Source organism: Austrofundulus limnaeus, unplaced genomic scaffold (assembly GCF_001266775.1).
Source record: "Austrofundulus limnaeus strain Quisiro unplaced genomic scaffold, Austrofundulus_limnaeus-1.0 Scaffold61, whole genome shotgun sequence".
NCBI lineage: Eukaryota > Metazoa > Chordata > Actinopteri > Cyprinodontiformes > Rivulidae > Austrofundulus > Austrofundulus limnaeus.
This window is the reverse complement of record NW_013952463.1, coordinates 197443-212603: the sequence shown is the minus strand read 5'-3', so window position 1 is coordinate 212603 and position 15161 is coordinate 197443.

Below are 15161 nucleotides of genomic sequence, written 5' to 3'. Positions count from 1 at the left end.
ATCAAAAATAAATTTAAATCACTCAATGCAACTTAAAGCGCTGCCATATTTACTGCGCCCAAACATACTTCAGTTCAAGGAAAATTGATTATAAGGTGACAGAAATTGAAAATCTTGATGCATTAGGGGCAACAAAAGTTAATATATTCTTGACATAATATTACAAACAAAAAGCATATTCTCAGATCACTTTGGTGAGCCTTAAAAACAAACTTTGCGGACGCCAAACTCTCAGAAATGGAAGTTCCTCTGTTCCTCAGCGAGTGCGATGGCGGGCCGCTCTCCCAGTCCACAGCCTTAATGGTGTCTGTGGAAAACGTTGCAGCACTGAGTTCCAGGCTGGCAGGGGTGTGTGTGTGTTTGTGTGTGCACTCGGAGCCGCACACTTGTCACAGCCGATGATGTGAGCGCTCCTCCGAACTATACAACCGTGAATAATTTCTCCAAGATTCAAAAAAGGTCTTTCATTTTTTTCCCCCTGTCTCTCGCCACAGTATCTTTTACAGAAGCAGCAGCCGCCAAGTCGCTGTAACTATTTCAACACTTTTAGCGGGGAAAGCAAAGAGATGGAATACTGTAGTAGTCTCTCTTTGTTTAAGTGAAGAAAGTTTGCAAAACTGTGCTTAGAAGTTGACATTAAAAAGAGAGCTTCATGTGAGCCGTGAGGCAGACAGAATGTTAGAGGCTGTGAAAGGAATTCTGGGTTCCAGTTAGCTTATCTAATTGTAAACAAGTGCAGAAATGTGTGGACACCCATCATGCACTTGTCAAAACATGGCTGCCTGTGATTTTTACACTGCCGCCGCAGCCGCTCTTGTGTTTGCTAAAGATTGTGTTTACATCCAGACAGGCCTTTTATAACACCAATTGGAAGGTACAATAGTTGTAATTACTCAGAGATAGAGGTACTGAGCAGCTGGAGAAACAACAAAATGAAAAGATTTCCCTTACAATGATTGCATCATATTGGAGTTTTAGTTTGTGTCTTTGTGTGTCATCTCAGGGAGGGGTGAAGATTAGCAGATAGGCACTTTTAAACTTTTTGTTTCATCTGTAAAAGCGGAACTTTGAGAACAAAATCTTGCTTGTTATGCCATATCAGGTTAGTTTGAGAGTTTTAGTCAAGAAGATAAAGAAAGCCTTGAGAAGTAGAAATGCATAAGAAACTGATCAAATGTTTCTTTCATTCGTGTTCTTGTTTTATATTCAACTGAAAATATGAACTGATGTAAAGATTTTCCAATTTTTGGAGGTGGAGAGGAGGGAGGACAAGCCATGTTTAGAAAATGAAATACATTTTAGGGCTAGTCATGAAATATTGCAAATTTTATGTTTTATGTGACTACACTTTTATGATTTAATGGTAATGTCAGGAATAATGAAAGTACAGTAGTTTTCTTTAAAAGGATTCACCTGCCACCTAATAATACCAACATTTAAATCACAAAGGTCTTGCATGATTTGTTAGCATTTAGACTATGTGTTGCATTTGACTGCCTGTTACTACCACACCAAGTTTTAGCTCATGTTCTGTAAAAAAATGACTAAATTATACACATTATTGCAGTTGCTAATATCAATCAGTTGGGACAGCCATCTTGAATCAGGTTGACCTCAAATGTTTATCAGTTGTAAATGACGTCCAATGATTACTTTCTGAACATTTTAAATATTATCCATTCATCCGTTCATGGGATGTTTTGTTGACAGACAGACAAAAACATACAGACAATTACATGATGATCTGGCTGGAAAATGCATGTTCTTCTTTTGCTTGTTTCACATTGATGACTGTAATTTCAATCTTGTAGTTAATTTTTTTATTCATTTTTTTCCCAAATTTTTTTTGTTAAGATACAAAAGTTTCCATCATCACATCTCTGGTTTGTGAGGCCTCATGTTTGTTATATATGTAAAAAAAATATGCAAAGATGAGAAAAACGCACAAGCTGTTGAACTAGGCTCTGATTTTAAAGGTATTCTTTACAATATTAATGACATATGAATACCAAGGACAAAGGAGTGATGTAAAGAAGTAGGGTAACTAAGCAAAGTATCCTTATAACCGGATGTAGTATTTAATATTTTTTGCTATGCAGCTAAGTCAGTGCTGATTTTTTTCACAGTAGGAAATAATATTATTACCTATAAGTAAAAAACAATACAAAACTGGAAGTTACTTTTTCTTTTGTCCCCTTCTTATAGTTCTCCCTACAGGGCTGGTGCCCTTAGCGATTTGGGCCGGCCCTGAATGTCATGAAGAAYGGTCCAAAACATTCATATATATTTTAAAAAGGAATGAAATAAGAAACAAAGGCTCGACACTTTCTTTTTTCTGGTCTTTTTTTAACAGAAAAGTGCATCAAATGTTTTGCCCTCACTGGAACATCCTCACTAACCAGGTGTCACGAGTTGAAGGAAGAGGCCAAAGTTGAAGGAAGGAAGAGGCCATTTTGTTTTTCATCGTGTTCCTGAAACTGCTGATGGACGCACTTCCCGAGTCTATGCCTCCGCACACATGCCGGAACAAATGGTGTGACCGTATGCTAATGTTCTTGCTTGTGGCCATGCATTATGTGCTCACCAGAGCAAAAGATTAAAAACAACCTCAGATCACTTGTGTTTTGAGGACAAAAATATTTGTTTGACAGCATTTTGCACTTCTCCTTTAAACGCTACAAGGCATCAATGCTGAGTAATGAGTCAAGACTGATCCTTTGTTGGTTTCTGTGGCTTTGAGCATTAAAACTTGATGCGCACTCTCACTTCACTGTAAATGCCTGCGAACCTCTTAATGTACAATCCAAACGCCTTCCTGGTGTTGAATTGACCGTAATGGATTTTGGTCCAATGACAGATATCCAGCTCTCGTAAATTGATTTGATCTCCAAGGACACTGAGTGAGGGATAATTTTTACAATTGAGACATCGATGGAACACAGACCACAACTGAGGAAATAAGGAAAGTCAATCCCTGCTAAAACTGGCTCAGGAAAAGAAATAAAAAAACTACTATCATCATTTTTTGTCGAATTTTTTTGTAAATTTGAAGATTTGTTTAGCTGATTTCAAATCTAGCACTCCTTAAAAAATACGTATATATTTTTAATGCCAGAGTTTTAGCCTAAGATCATATTATGTTGAGAAATGACAGAATTATGACAATTTTGGTTATGTTATGAATGCTTAAGCTGATTAACTTTTGAAGGCAATCCAATTCGATATGGGTGACACAGCAAGTCTACATTAAACAGCTAAAACTCAAATTTACAGAAGATGAGTTTGAATTTGATATGGTAAGTATATATCCAAAGGTTAGTTTGAATGAGTTGCAATACAAAAGTATCCAAGTATCAATAAAATCTGTCCAGTGATTCATAAAATATTTTGCTAACAGACAAAAAAGTTTGACTGAGATCTAAAGCAAAGATCTTGTACAATAAGTAGCACATAGAGTATGAGTGACTATCAGATACAACCACACCCAATTTCACCACACTATCTGTAAAACTGACAATTAAAACCATGTTTGTGCATTTTAGGTCATTTTGCTGTGGGGGGCCGTTTTGAATTGGGATAGCTCCAAAAGTTAATTAGCTGCAGAAAGATTTACAACCAATAACAATTGTCTAAACATTTCTCTAAAACTCCTAAAATGGTTCATYAGTCAAAAACATTATTTCCTGCCTTTTGCTAGTGGATGATAAAGCACTATTTAGGTAAAGCTAAATTCATAGCTCATTTGTAGGTTTCTTCTTACTTTCATGCGTGCGTTCCTTTAAGTACTCAACATCAATGACATATATCCATTTTATTATTATTGTTATCAACACATTTCAGTATTTACAACATGTAATCAATCACAGTTTCTACTTTTAGAATGTCACTCAGCTGAATAAAGTCTGATCGCTCATAAATTCACCAATGAATAAAGTGATCAGATTACATTTAATGCATTTTTTTTTAGCCGCAGGCCTCTGCCATAAATTAAAACCATCTGAAAGTGTCTGGAGTGCATTTCATTTTGCCTTGATTCATGCGCTGTAATATAACCCCTCTCTGATTCCCTGCGTGTAACAGGGCAGCAGGGCGAGGGAGCTGAGAGTGCGTCAGGAGATTAAAAGCTAACCACGAGATTGAACTCAGGATGTAGGCATCAGATAATATAGTAGAGATATAATGAAAGTGTAAACAAAAACCTGGCGCAAGAGGAACGTCTGCTTGTGAAATCTTCCACTCTCACCATTGTCCTTTGAACAAAAAGGATCCCACAGGCCTGGTGCCCCACAAGTTAATAACAGCTGACTGAATTACATYCTTCAGAAGCCAATAGTCAGCTCATTTTTTAAGAAGTTCTGTACAACAGTTATCAATAAAAAGTACTTTATCAGCCGTGGTATCAGTCATAGAGCACAGAGCATGGAGAAAAAGACAAACATCTTTGTCCAGGCTAGGTTAATGCATAGCCAAACATCGCCTGTTTTTGTATTTTTTTATTTCAAAAAAGAACATAACAGTGTGAAAAAACCTCGCATTCGCTATGAGAGTATCAGTGTTGTATAAAGTACCACAAAGTGATACTTAAGTAAAAGTACAAGTATCTTACCAAAATATTACTTTGGTAAAAGTTAAAGTCTCCTTTAGGAATATTACTTAAGTAAAAGACTTAAAGTATCTGATATTTTTGTACTTAAGTATTAAAAGTAAAAGTATTGATTTAAAATGAGTAGTTAGATTTTCTGTAATGACATTTATTAGGAGGTGACCTCCCCCACAAATGCAGAAATGACTGTTGTATTAAAACAATGAATTGATGTTAAATTTAGGATGCACTAGTCTAGCTGTTTCTGCCTAAACATTTTCCCCAAAATGAAAATCTATCCGAGGGCTGTGGCCAAATGCAATAATGTAATTCATGAGATACAAATACTTCTTAAGTACAGTCCCTTTCTTTTAAAGATTATGTCCTGCTGGAGTGTGACCTGATTTGTTTGTGTACAAACTAATACGATATCAGAATTTTATATATTTATACTTCTCATTCAACCACAATTAAAATAACTGGATAGTATTTATTTTTTACAATAACATGCTGGAATGAAAACAAGCAGACTTTCTACTTCTTGTCTTTTTAAAAATGTAAGAAGTAGAAGTAAAAATTAGGCTGAAAAAAGGTACTAAAGTACAGATATCCAAAAATTCTACTTAAGTACAGTAACAAAGTATTTGTACTTAGTTACTTTACAACTCTGGAGAGTATGTGTGTTGCTCATTTGAAAACTGTGTCTTCTCTGCCATTGCCCAGCAGTTTAGACTGTTTTTGCTGCTGAAACTTATTTCACTAACCTGGTACCCCCAGGTGCTGCCAATCAGGCACCTGTATAAGATTTATTGCCAAGAAGCATTGTTACAGCAAAGAAATAATCCACCAAACACAAATTTCCTTATTTTTTTGTGCTAAGTTTAGGTGACAAAACATCACTTCTAAAAAGACTGGACTTTGGGTCCCCCTATGGCGGACTCCAGACTAAAATGGGAGTCTTATCTGGACACAGTTATACCAGTCAAACACACAAAATGRGGATATTCTAACTGGTAAAATGAGGGTGTTCTAAAACTTTTGACCAGTAGTGTGTTTATTTATTTACTTATTTACATGTACATTTCTTCCTGCATTTACAGTCATTTTATTTATGTGGTACAACTTTATACAATTTACAATATTTACATAGGTGGCCCCTTGAGGGGAACTCTTGTAAGTATTCAGTGAAGTTGGGTCCGCCTTAACTTTGTAACAAGTTTTGTGTTCCTTTTTCTTTTTACTCTGCAACTCAAAATTGTGCAAATATAGTAAAGACATCAACTGATTCCATGTTTTCATCTACTTACAGCCAAACTGCTTGAGTCATGTTGTGCAAGTCTGCGCGGGGAGATTAGGACGTGTAAAGCTCTTGCACTCTTGTCAGTGCTGCATGCTGGGTTCACACCTTTTTGTCCTTGTGCGTCTGGCTGTTGTAGTGATAGATTGGTCATTCGTTGCATGTTGGGAGCAGCTCGGGATGAGGCGTCTGCCGGACAGCTGTGCTGGCACACGGCACAGGACTTGGTGCCAAGTTCCAGAGCCTTTTTACCCCTGCTGCTCCCCAAGCTTCATGCTTCAGCCTCTTCCCCGTCGTGCTGCAATGACAAAACACACGTCAAGCAATAATAGCTCACTTTGAACCGGCTCCGCGGTCCCAGTCCAGCRTTTATGTGATGAGTGATAGGACAGTGCAGCATATACAATTTGTTCTTTCAGTTAATATTTTAAATAACCAAGATGATAAATGCAAAAATGTTTCCCTTGGTGATATTGGGGCTGTTGTACTTCTAATTTCCTGGTAATTAAGAGGTGCTTTGCAGACTTCTAAAAGATAAAGATAATGAATCAAAACTTTAACAGTAGTTTTTACACAGAGCACKATGATTATTTGCAAGTGTAGCAAAATATCTCATGAGCTGCTGAACAAAATTTAATGAGTAACCACTGGATAGTTCATCTGCACCTGATTACATGATGCAGTCAACACAATTCAAGATGGGCACCACAGYCAGTCAACCTTACCCAKTGGTGGGCACCAGCCCGCTAAAGCGCAAATCYRGTAATTGCAGACCTAATTACTTCATTTGTGCTTTAGCGGTCTTACTAATTTTTATAGTTCATAAGCGGATTTGCGCTTTCTAAACTCAAAATGCAGTACTGCTAATAACTAATTATCTACCAGTCATCATTATCTTCAACAGCCGAAGGTATGGCTGTCAATGAAACACAGGTATACATCCTTGCTGACTGTTGCTTYGGCCACAGTTCTCATTTCCCACAATGCTTTGTGTCTGCTTACGCAGCAGGAAGGCAATGTTTAGAACTCCCTTTCCCAGCAAAAACAGTAAAAGTTTGTTATCCATACTAAAATTTTGTATGTATTGATTTATTTTACTTTACAATCGGAGCTCCTTTTTAAAAAAAAAAAAGTTTAAACGCTGGAGCTTAATACTTGACATAATTGGTCGAAGCAATTGGCCAACGGGGTTAGACAGACATCTAGTGGTTAACTGGAGCAACTACATGGAAAACTTTAAAATTCAAGCTCTTATTTTGAAGTTTGCAGATAGTTTCCTGTACTCCATACTTTCGTTTCCCGTCACAAATCAAATCCGTCATGTACCCAGAATGCATCGCTTCAGTTTTCCAATAAACAGTTTTAAAATTACTTTATTGATGCTTCTTTAATGAAAAATCTACAACAAACATAAGAAAAAGACAAAGAAGCAACCGAACTAGCAATCCTCAACAACTTTTTCAATTTTTACACCAGGAGCTAAAGGTCTATTTCAGGAAATCACATCCCCAGCAATCGGCAGTTGTGGGATTAAGCTGTACAAAGGTTCATGCACCACTAGTTGGCAGTGCTGTGCATATATTGTACATGAATAGTTGCCAGCTAGTAAGTGTCAAATTGAACCTGCACTTTAAAATTAGCTTCCATTAGTGTTTCTATGGCATAAGAGTTTTTGAAGTTGCAGACCTAAATTTTTTTCAKTAGCACTTTTGAAAYTGCGGAGCTAATTTTTGGATTAGCTGACCTTACCTATACACTTTTCTCCAAGCTGAGGCAATTCACAGAGCTAACTACATCATGTACGTGTTGTAATATTTCTAAGAAAACACACTTCAAATAATCTGAGCTATCCCTTTAACAAAGTTTACATAAAAATAACAGAACTGTTAGCATGTGTGCTGCAACATTAGAATCCATTTATAAGAGATGATGAAAAATCAATAGTTGTCATACGCAGGATAAAATATTAACTAGTTTGGAAACTGACCTGAAGAGATTTATTTTCTTTGAGCAACGAGGGTTTCATGTGGTTATTGGTAATAAACACCTACAGTGGTCCAACGGCTAGCTGGGGAAATATCATATGTACCAAAGAAAGGGAAGACAAGCAGTTAACCTTCATCATAATTAGATCAACCTGCTCCCTTGTATGTTATGTCAGTCCATTAGAGAAAAAAAAGGTGCGGGAGTGTTCAGTAACAGAAACCCTGGGAATTTTGGTTCCTCCATTTGTAAGCTTAAACTAACCCCAGACTTCAAAACATTTATCAGAATTATATCATGGCTTGGTGCAAAACATCTGTTTGTGTCGTCTTATAGTTTCTCTCATGAACCCTGTTACTTTGATCACTTCAAGCTACTTAAACTGTAAATGAAAAAAAATCTGTTTCCTTGCCATGTTTTGATTGTCCTGTATGAAAAATCCAAAAGGAAGCAGATGATGTCATTAAGCAGATTCTCCATCCATTTTTCTCATTTTTCCTGTAGTTATCCATCCAGCCAAGTCCTCCTCCTCTTCCTCTACCTTTTGTGAATGAATTCCCAGTGGASGGATCGACATGGATTTCACAAACAATTTATCCCAAATTACAGGAAAATTGGCTGCAGATCTTAGAGAGAAGAGAAGGGGTCGGAAAGAAGAAGAAGAAAAAAAGGATACGGCTAGGTTGAGATGATCCACAGGGTATTTATTCACCAAGGCTCTCATGGTTGTTCCACAGAGTTCTCTCCTTTCAGAATACCAGCACTGTACCCCACACCCACCCAAACCAAAAAACCCCTCACAACAACCCCCTCCTTTCATTCGCTGTTTCAAATATATTAATGGGCCGGAACCTTCCTGAATGATCTTGGCCCTCTCCCTAATGAAAACGCTCTGCGCCTGGATCCCAGAGCAGTAATCAAGCTCTGGCCTCCGGAGCACTGGGGCATGCAACATGCGGAGCTGAAGGAGCCCCAGYGTGACCTCCACACCGTGTCCTTCAGTCACCCTGTGTTGCCCTGCGCCCTCTCGGGTCTGGGCCTCTTCATCTCCAAGGCCCCTCAGTGCCAGAGGCCACAAACCTGAACCTCCGCAGAGTGGATGAGAAAATCCAGCCGTCTGATAGACTTRAACCCTCTGCTTACAGTACGCCAATGATGTGTAACGCTTTGCCCTGCTATAGTTATAAAAGGAAATCAAGCTCAAAGAACTGAAAAAACATTTTAAGCGCTTTTTGATTCAATCCTGTCTGAAACTAATAGGCAAAATTTACTCGGAACAAATCTCAGAAAGTATCCTCATGGGGAAAAGTTTGATGTTTCAGAATCTTACATCATTAACTGTACAAGCCRTGTACATCTCCTTTGGGTGTCTCGAATGCATCATCACATCACACCCTTCAGCCACTGTACACAGAAGCAAACCACAGATTGTTCACAGTGAAAGAAAAATCCCTCCTCTCCCTATGAGGCGTCATTTTTAAAAGCTGATGAGGGACAAAACAGCAGCAGAAACCATGTATTGAGCTTTCCCTCTGTTTAGCCTGTCAGTAGCCAGCAAGCTTTTGTTTGGTCTGTTCTGACAGGTCTCCCTCTGTCTCTGTTCTCCGTCCCTCTAGGCCCTGGCCTTCTTCAACCTTGAGGTAAGCCCAGCCAGATGTGGCAACATGGGGTTCTTTCCAGCTGCACAAAAAAGACCAGGAAGTCACGGGGACGTGGATCATCTGTTTCAGCTTGTCTGTCTTCCCTGACAGACCCGCTGAGCACTGTTTTCATTCCTCTCGGGTAATTTCTTTTACAGTTTTGCCAACTGTCAGCAGACCTAAAGTGCTGATCCCTACCTGGTAATACTGTTGCCCATCACCCCAAATGACAACCAGACACCCGTTAAGATGGGACACAAAGGCGTTAACTACCCCCAAAGAGCTACGTCAAGCACACACTTTGCTAGCTCAAATTTTCCACTTGGAGAGGATCTGCCTTCTGGGATTATTTACAGCAATCAAACCATTCACACCATTTCTTTTTTTGTGCATCTTAGCCATGTGGTGATGTAACCGGAAAGCACTGAAGCTCAAAGTCAACAACGCAAGACAAAATTGAAGGCCAATTTTTTTTTTCAAATCACAAAAATTGCAGCCTTTAGATTCATTTCCACAAAAACACGAGGACTTCTTCAGTGCAATTTATTTGAGAATAGAAAATGAGCGACCCTTCACATGTGTTAGTGGGGTATGTGAAGACTACACTATGGTCTGGATTTGTTTTTCATGTGGTACTTTCATTGTCTCTACCCTGACCTTGAAGGAACAGGGACCGTCAGGCAATTGGCTGGTGTCTGGAGTAGTTTAGTCAAGCATTTTACTGCGCCACAAAGAACTTTAACTCCTCTAAATGCTGAAGAAATTACATTTAAAAAAAGATAATGAAGGAAAATGTGTCAGAAGATGGTGCTTTTTAGTGTCAGCTTTCAGCTCAGCATGAAACGCTCCGCTTAGACCCGTTTCAAGAAACAAAGCTCTCTGGTGCAGACTTACAGGTAGTGATTGTCTAAGAATGTAGGGAATCATTTCCATTTCTCTCAACACCTCCACCTCTCTCATATCCGTCCAATCTTTCTGCTCCTGAGACTCTAATTTTTTTGTCTGAGGCTGTAACGTTCTGCAGGTCAGCCTGAAGTTGAGAAGCAAACTTGGCAAAAAAAAGGACAAATAAATAAATAAATAAACGCAGCAGGAGATGAATCTCTTTAAGTCTCTTGAACAACATAAAACAGTCTGGGCTTCCATTATTCAGGGGCTTGTGCTGCTTGTTTACAGTGCATCGGGCCTGCTGCACCTGCACTCCGGATGGCCTGACAGCTTGATGGGCCCTTTAATGGTGATTCACTGGCCAGACCCATGTGGATAAAAATGGAATTCTGGGAGAGCAATCTAATAAGAAAATAAAGCACTGAATGGTTGCCATGGCTGTTGGATGAGCCCTGTTCACCAGACCGTGCTGGCCAAGAATCAAATCTTTGATCTCAGGGCGTTATTACATGCTATCACCTCAGCTAGGGATCCCTTCAAACAGAGTGTTGCAGGGTCAAATGAGTGATACTTAAGTTTTACCTTTTAAAACGTGGGTTTTAACCTTGATATTCTGTAAACAGGACTTTAGTGTTGAAAATAAATACATTTACTATGAAGATTACACACACAAACACACAAAAACCTGCAGTGATCTCTCCATGAGGTGCAAGGTATCCAGAGGCAGTGTTCTGCAGCATGAGCCCATTAAAAGAGCTGCACGGCCCCAAACACACCAACACACAGCTACTAAAGCTTGCACAAACACTCACATATATTTCCAGGGCTCTAACATGCAGTCGGCATTGATCTCCCCTTGTCATATATCATTAATGAGGGTATTAAATCCATGTTTAGGAAGCAGAAGACTGGCTTCAAGCAGGTTCCCTTGCTTGCACAAAAGACCTTTGCTGAAATCTCCCCAAAGGAAAGGCCACTCTCTAACTGTCTTTTGCAGAGGAGTACGTTAATGGAGTGATGTCATGGTGGCTCGAATGACTGCTACCGTCCTGGGACAGAGAGACAATTTAAGTCGCACAAAGCTACTCTTAAATCGGTAAATTATGGCAGGCAGAACGTTGTAAAATAATAGCCTCATATTGGGTACCACTTTCAGCAGAAGAAGAGAGATTCTTTTAAGAGGTTACTTAGAAAAAAAAAATCCCATTTTTCAGAATTGTTAGTTGCAAATCACAAAAGCATCCTTAGAAACTACCTTGTCGCACTGTAAACCAGCTGTATTGATCAGACTAATATCCCCCCTCGCCCATGCACCTCACCCCTGGGTTATCATCGCATCATTACCATCCGGAGTTTGCAGAAACGCTACGGTATGATATGGCAAATGGACTTACTATTGATTTTGTCAGAGAAAGAGAGAATGGCAGATGGGGAGGAAGTCAAAAGAGAACATCTGGAAGGGGGACAAGGAGATTGGGTGTGTGGAGGGCCTCAGATGATAGATGATACAGGAGGATTGTGCTATAGATAATCCTTGAAGACTAGGGCTCTGTCAGAAAAGCAGAAGAATTTTGTGAAGGAAGAGATGTGAAAATAAGAGGTATGTGTGTAAGTTGCTGATCAACCGTGACTAAATGTCCATTTTTATCATGCAAAAAAATAAAATAAAATAAAATAAAAAAAAACGCCATAGCATATTATAACATCTTATCTTGAAATAATCCTATTATATGATGGAGTTTTTGCTTAGGAGTAAAACTGAAGTTTTTATGTGATGAGCAGCATGAGGGTTGTGGAAAAAAATGGGGCAATCCTTCCTTTTGGATAAAGGATATCCTGAGGCATGGTTATATAGACCTTAAGTGCTGACAAAGAAGATATTGTATTTTCCCAGTAATCCTTTTAAACACCACGGGGCAGAATCACACACTTCATTTCACAGTAATGCTGCTGAAGTTTGCCAATGAACAATTTTTATCAGTCATTTATTAAACTCCTGAAAGATGTACACTTTAGTGCATAAAAGTGTGCTTTTGTTAAAAACAATCTTAGAAAGTAAAATTATGGCAGCGATTCTTTCAGAATTAGGTCATCCACACAGAAAAAAAGGCCTGTGTGTGTTTTTTCTATTTCCTTCCCACTGGCTTGGTTTGTTTTGTTCTGCTTGATTAATCAAGAATGCTGGAAACTGTATGTATTGTTTCCGCACCATGAGCAGTGTCTAAAATATTTGCTGTGCATTAAATACTTTAGCAGACAATCAAAATCCTTTCAGCACTCCCCATTACTGTGAATAGGCTTAAGGGAAAATAATGTGCTGGGCATGCTGGTTAAGGAAAACATGTCAACAATCCCTCGTCAGCGTGAGTTTCTCGCTGTCAGGTGGAGCTTACTAGGGGCTACGATTAGTGCGGATTTGTGTGATGCACCGTAACCTTGACACTGAACTGTGAAACAGCTTCACGGAACCTTCCAAAGCACCTGTCAGTCAACTCACACCTACAAGGATAAATATCCATCTGCAGGGGCGGCATTTTAAAAGACATGTTACAATGAGTGCAGTGTAGCTGTTTCAGACACAGCAGCAATGTGTTTTGAAATATATTACCGACTGCACGCTCTGCTCCTGTATCACAGCTGACATTGTGAGGTGCAAGCATCAACCTTCCTGACAAATTGACCCCCGCGTTTACCGAGAGGAGAGAGGAGTGCACTGTGGTTTATTTGAACACGTATCAAGAAAACAGTAAAGTATTCAAAAAACCAAACACTTTGCCCTCAAGGGTTTGCTTCCCGAATGCCGAACCTTGAGAAAGTAGCGGCAGCTGCAGCGGATGTTGACACGAGTCCAAATCATGTGACTTTTCTGACCAGACAGCACCGCTGGCACAGGAGGATCCTCTCTGTCAGTTCAGTCTGTTCTGTTTGGCCACTCTGAAAGCACCATTAACAGCAGAGGTGATGTGAAATGTGAACCAGGGAGGAAACACATTTTTCAATACATAAATTTTTAGGAAGCATCTTTCACAAATGTCTCTGCTATTGTCTGACCTGCGGGAAGCTGCTGAATGAGTTTTACTGCGCGTTCAAGGTGGGACGGCAGGGATCGGACAGAATGGAAAGCATTTACTTACTTAAAACGGACTTTAATAAATTGTCTGCCTCTAATGCTCACATTGAATTGAGCTTTTTGCAACTTTTCAGTGTTTGAACCTTCACTGCACCATTTCACCAGAACGAAAGGATGTAAATTAAACTTACTACAGTAGCCGCAAGGAAAACAAGATCGGCATAAACCATTTAACAACTAAGTAGGTGCTTGAATTTATTGCAGGTTTGGACTTTGTCTGCCAACAATCGAACACTTTTCGTGCAACATCTCGTGGTTGTGAAACAAAGGAAGTCTGGCTGCTTTACCAGGGGAAGCTGGGTGAAATGCAGGGACACCGCTGTTAAGAGGAAAGATGGGCTGAGGCGCGGCGGAGCACTCAGGGCACCTCACATGAGACCAGAAAGGATTTCACACCACTCGTGGCCAATTGTTTAGGCTAAAACCAGAATGTGTCTCATGTTCAGCTCCACCTTATTGGCACAGTATAAACAGAGGAGAGCAACTGTCCAACTCTACACAAGTAAGGTTAAAATTGTTAATCATTGTTGCCTCCAGTGGGAAAACCTAGACTTTAGTTAAAAAAAAGAAAAACTGCATACCATTTGCTTTAACACTCACAAGATGAATGAAGGCCTCACCTCCCACCATTCCTCCTGAATTAAGGCCTTGGCAGTGCAATGAAGCTGTCAGTCACCAACATGTCTGGACTAATCGCCTCCTAATCATCAGCATTTATAGACGTCCCTCATCTGACAGGTGAGGATGACTGAAACCTCCCAGCAGCAGTGCCTAAACATGCACCTCAATTGAAACCTCTGAAAACCAAAACAGGATGAGATGGCCACAGTCTCATGACATATTCTGGGAAGAACTCCCCTTTGGGCATATTAATTTTTTTAAACTTTTTTCTTTTTTGTATTGATGGACTTTTCCTTGTAAACTTTAACAAAGGCTGGCATTCACCTTGACATCTCTTCATTTGGTGGTTTGTGCCATCAGTGCTCTAAAGGGAGCRAGATGATTGGCATGGCGAGGTACACATTTGCCTTCTGGTGTGACGTAAGGGCAATGTTTATGCGACATCATAAATATGCATGTTTCTTTGTGTGGTACAGGGGCATTTATGACAGTGAAGAGGCGATATTTGCACATTCAGAGGTCATTTTCCTGACAGCCACTGTGATAGCAGGGCTGAAAAAAGCAAAAGACAACTACATATTAAACCCTGTCGCCATCAGAACATTGAAGTTTATGTGTAATGTTTAATTTGCTARATGTACTTCATTTTGGAATAAATTGCATTTATTAGATTAAAKTACCAGTAGTATGGTGATTAGCATTTGCAAGAGGGTTTTCAGAGTTCTTGTTTTAGTCAGTGATTTGTAGCATTGTTGCGAGAATTTTGAACATGCAACAAATATTCTATAGTCACTAGCTGTATTTCAATCAACACTTTTTTTATGCACATTTTGTATCGTCACATTAGAAAAATTACAAAAAACTTTCTCAGTTTCACAAAAAAAAGTTTTTTTACGCCCTCTTGAGATGGTTTCTGGGTTTTCTGAAAAAAGAGTCAATGTGCAAAAAGTAGATGGAGACACATTTGTCAAATAAGTTCTGAAGTAGCAAACATTTACCTCACACAATTGATAAACTCTT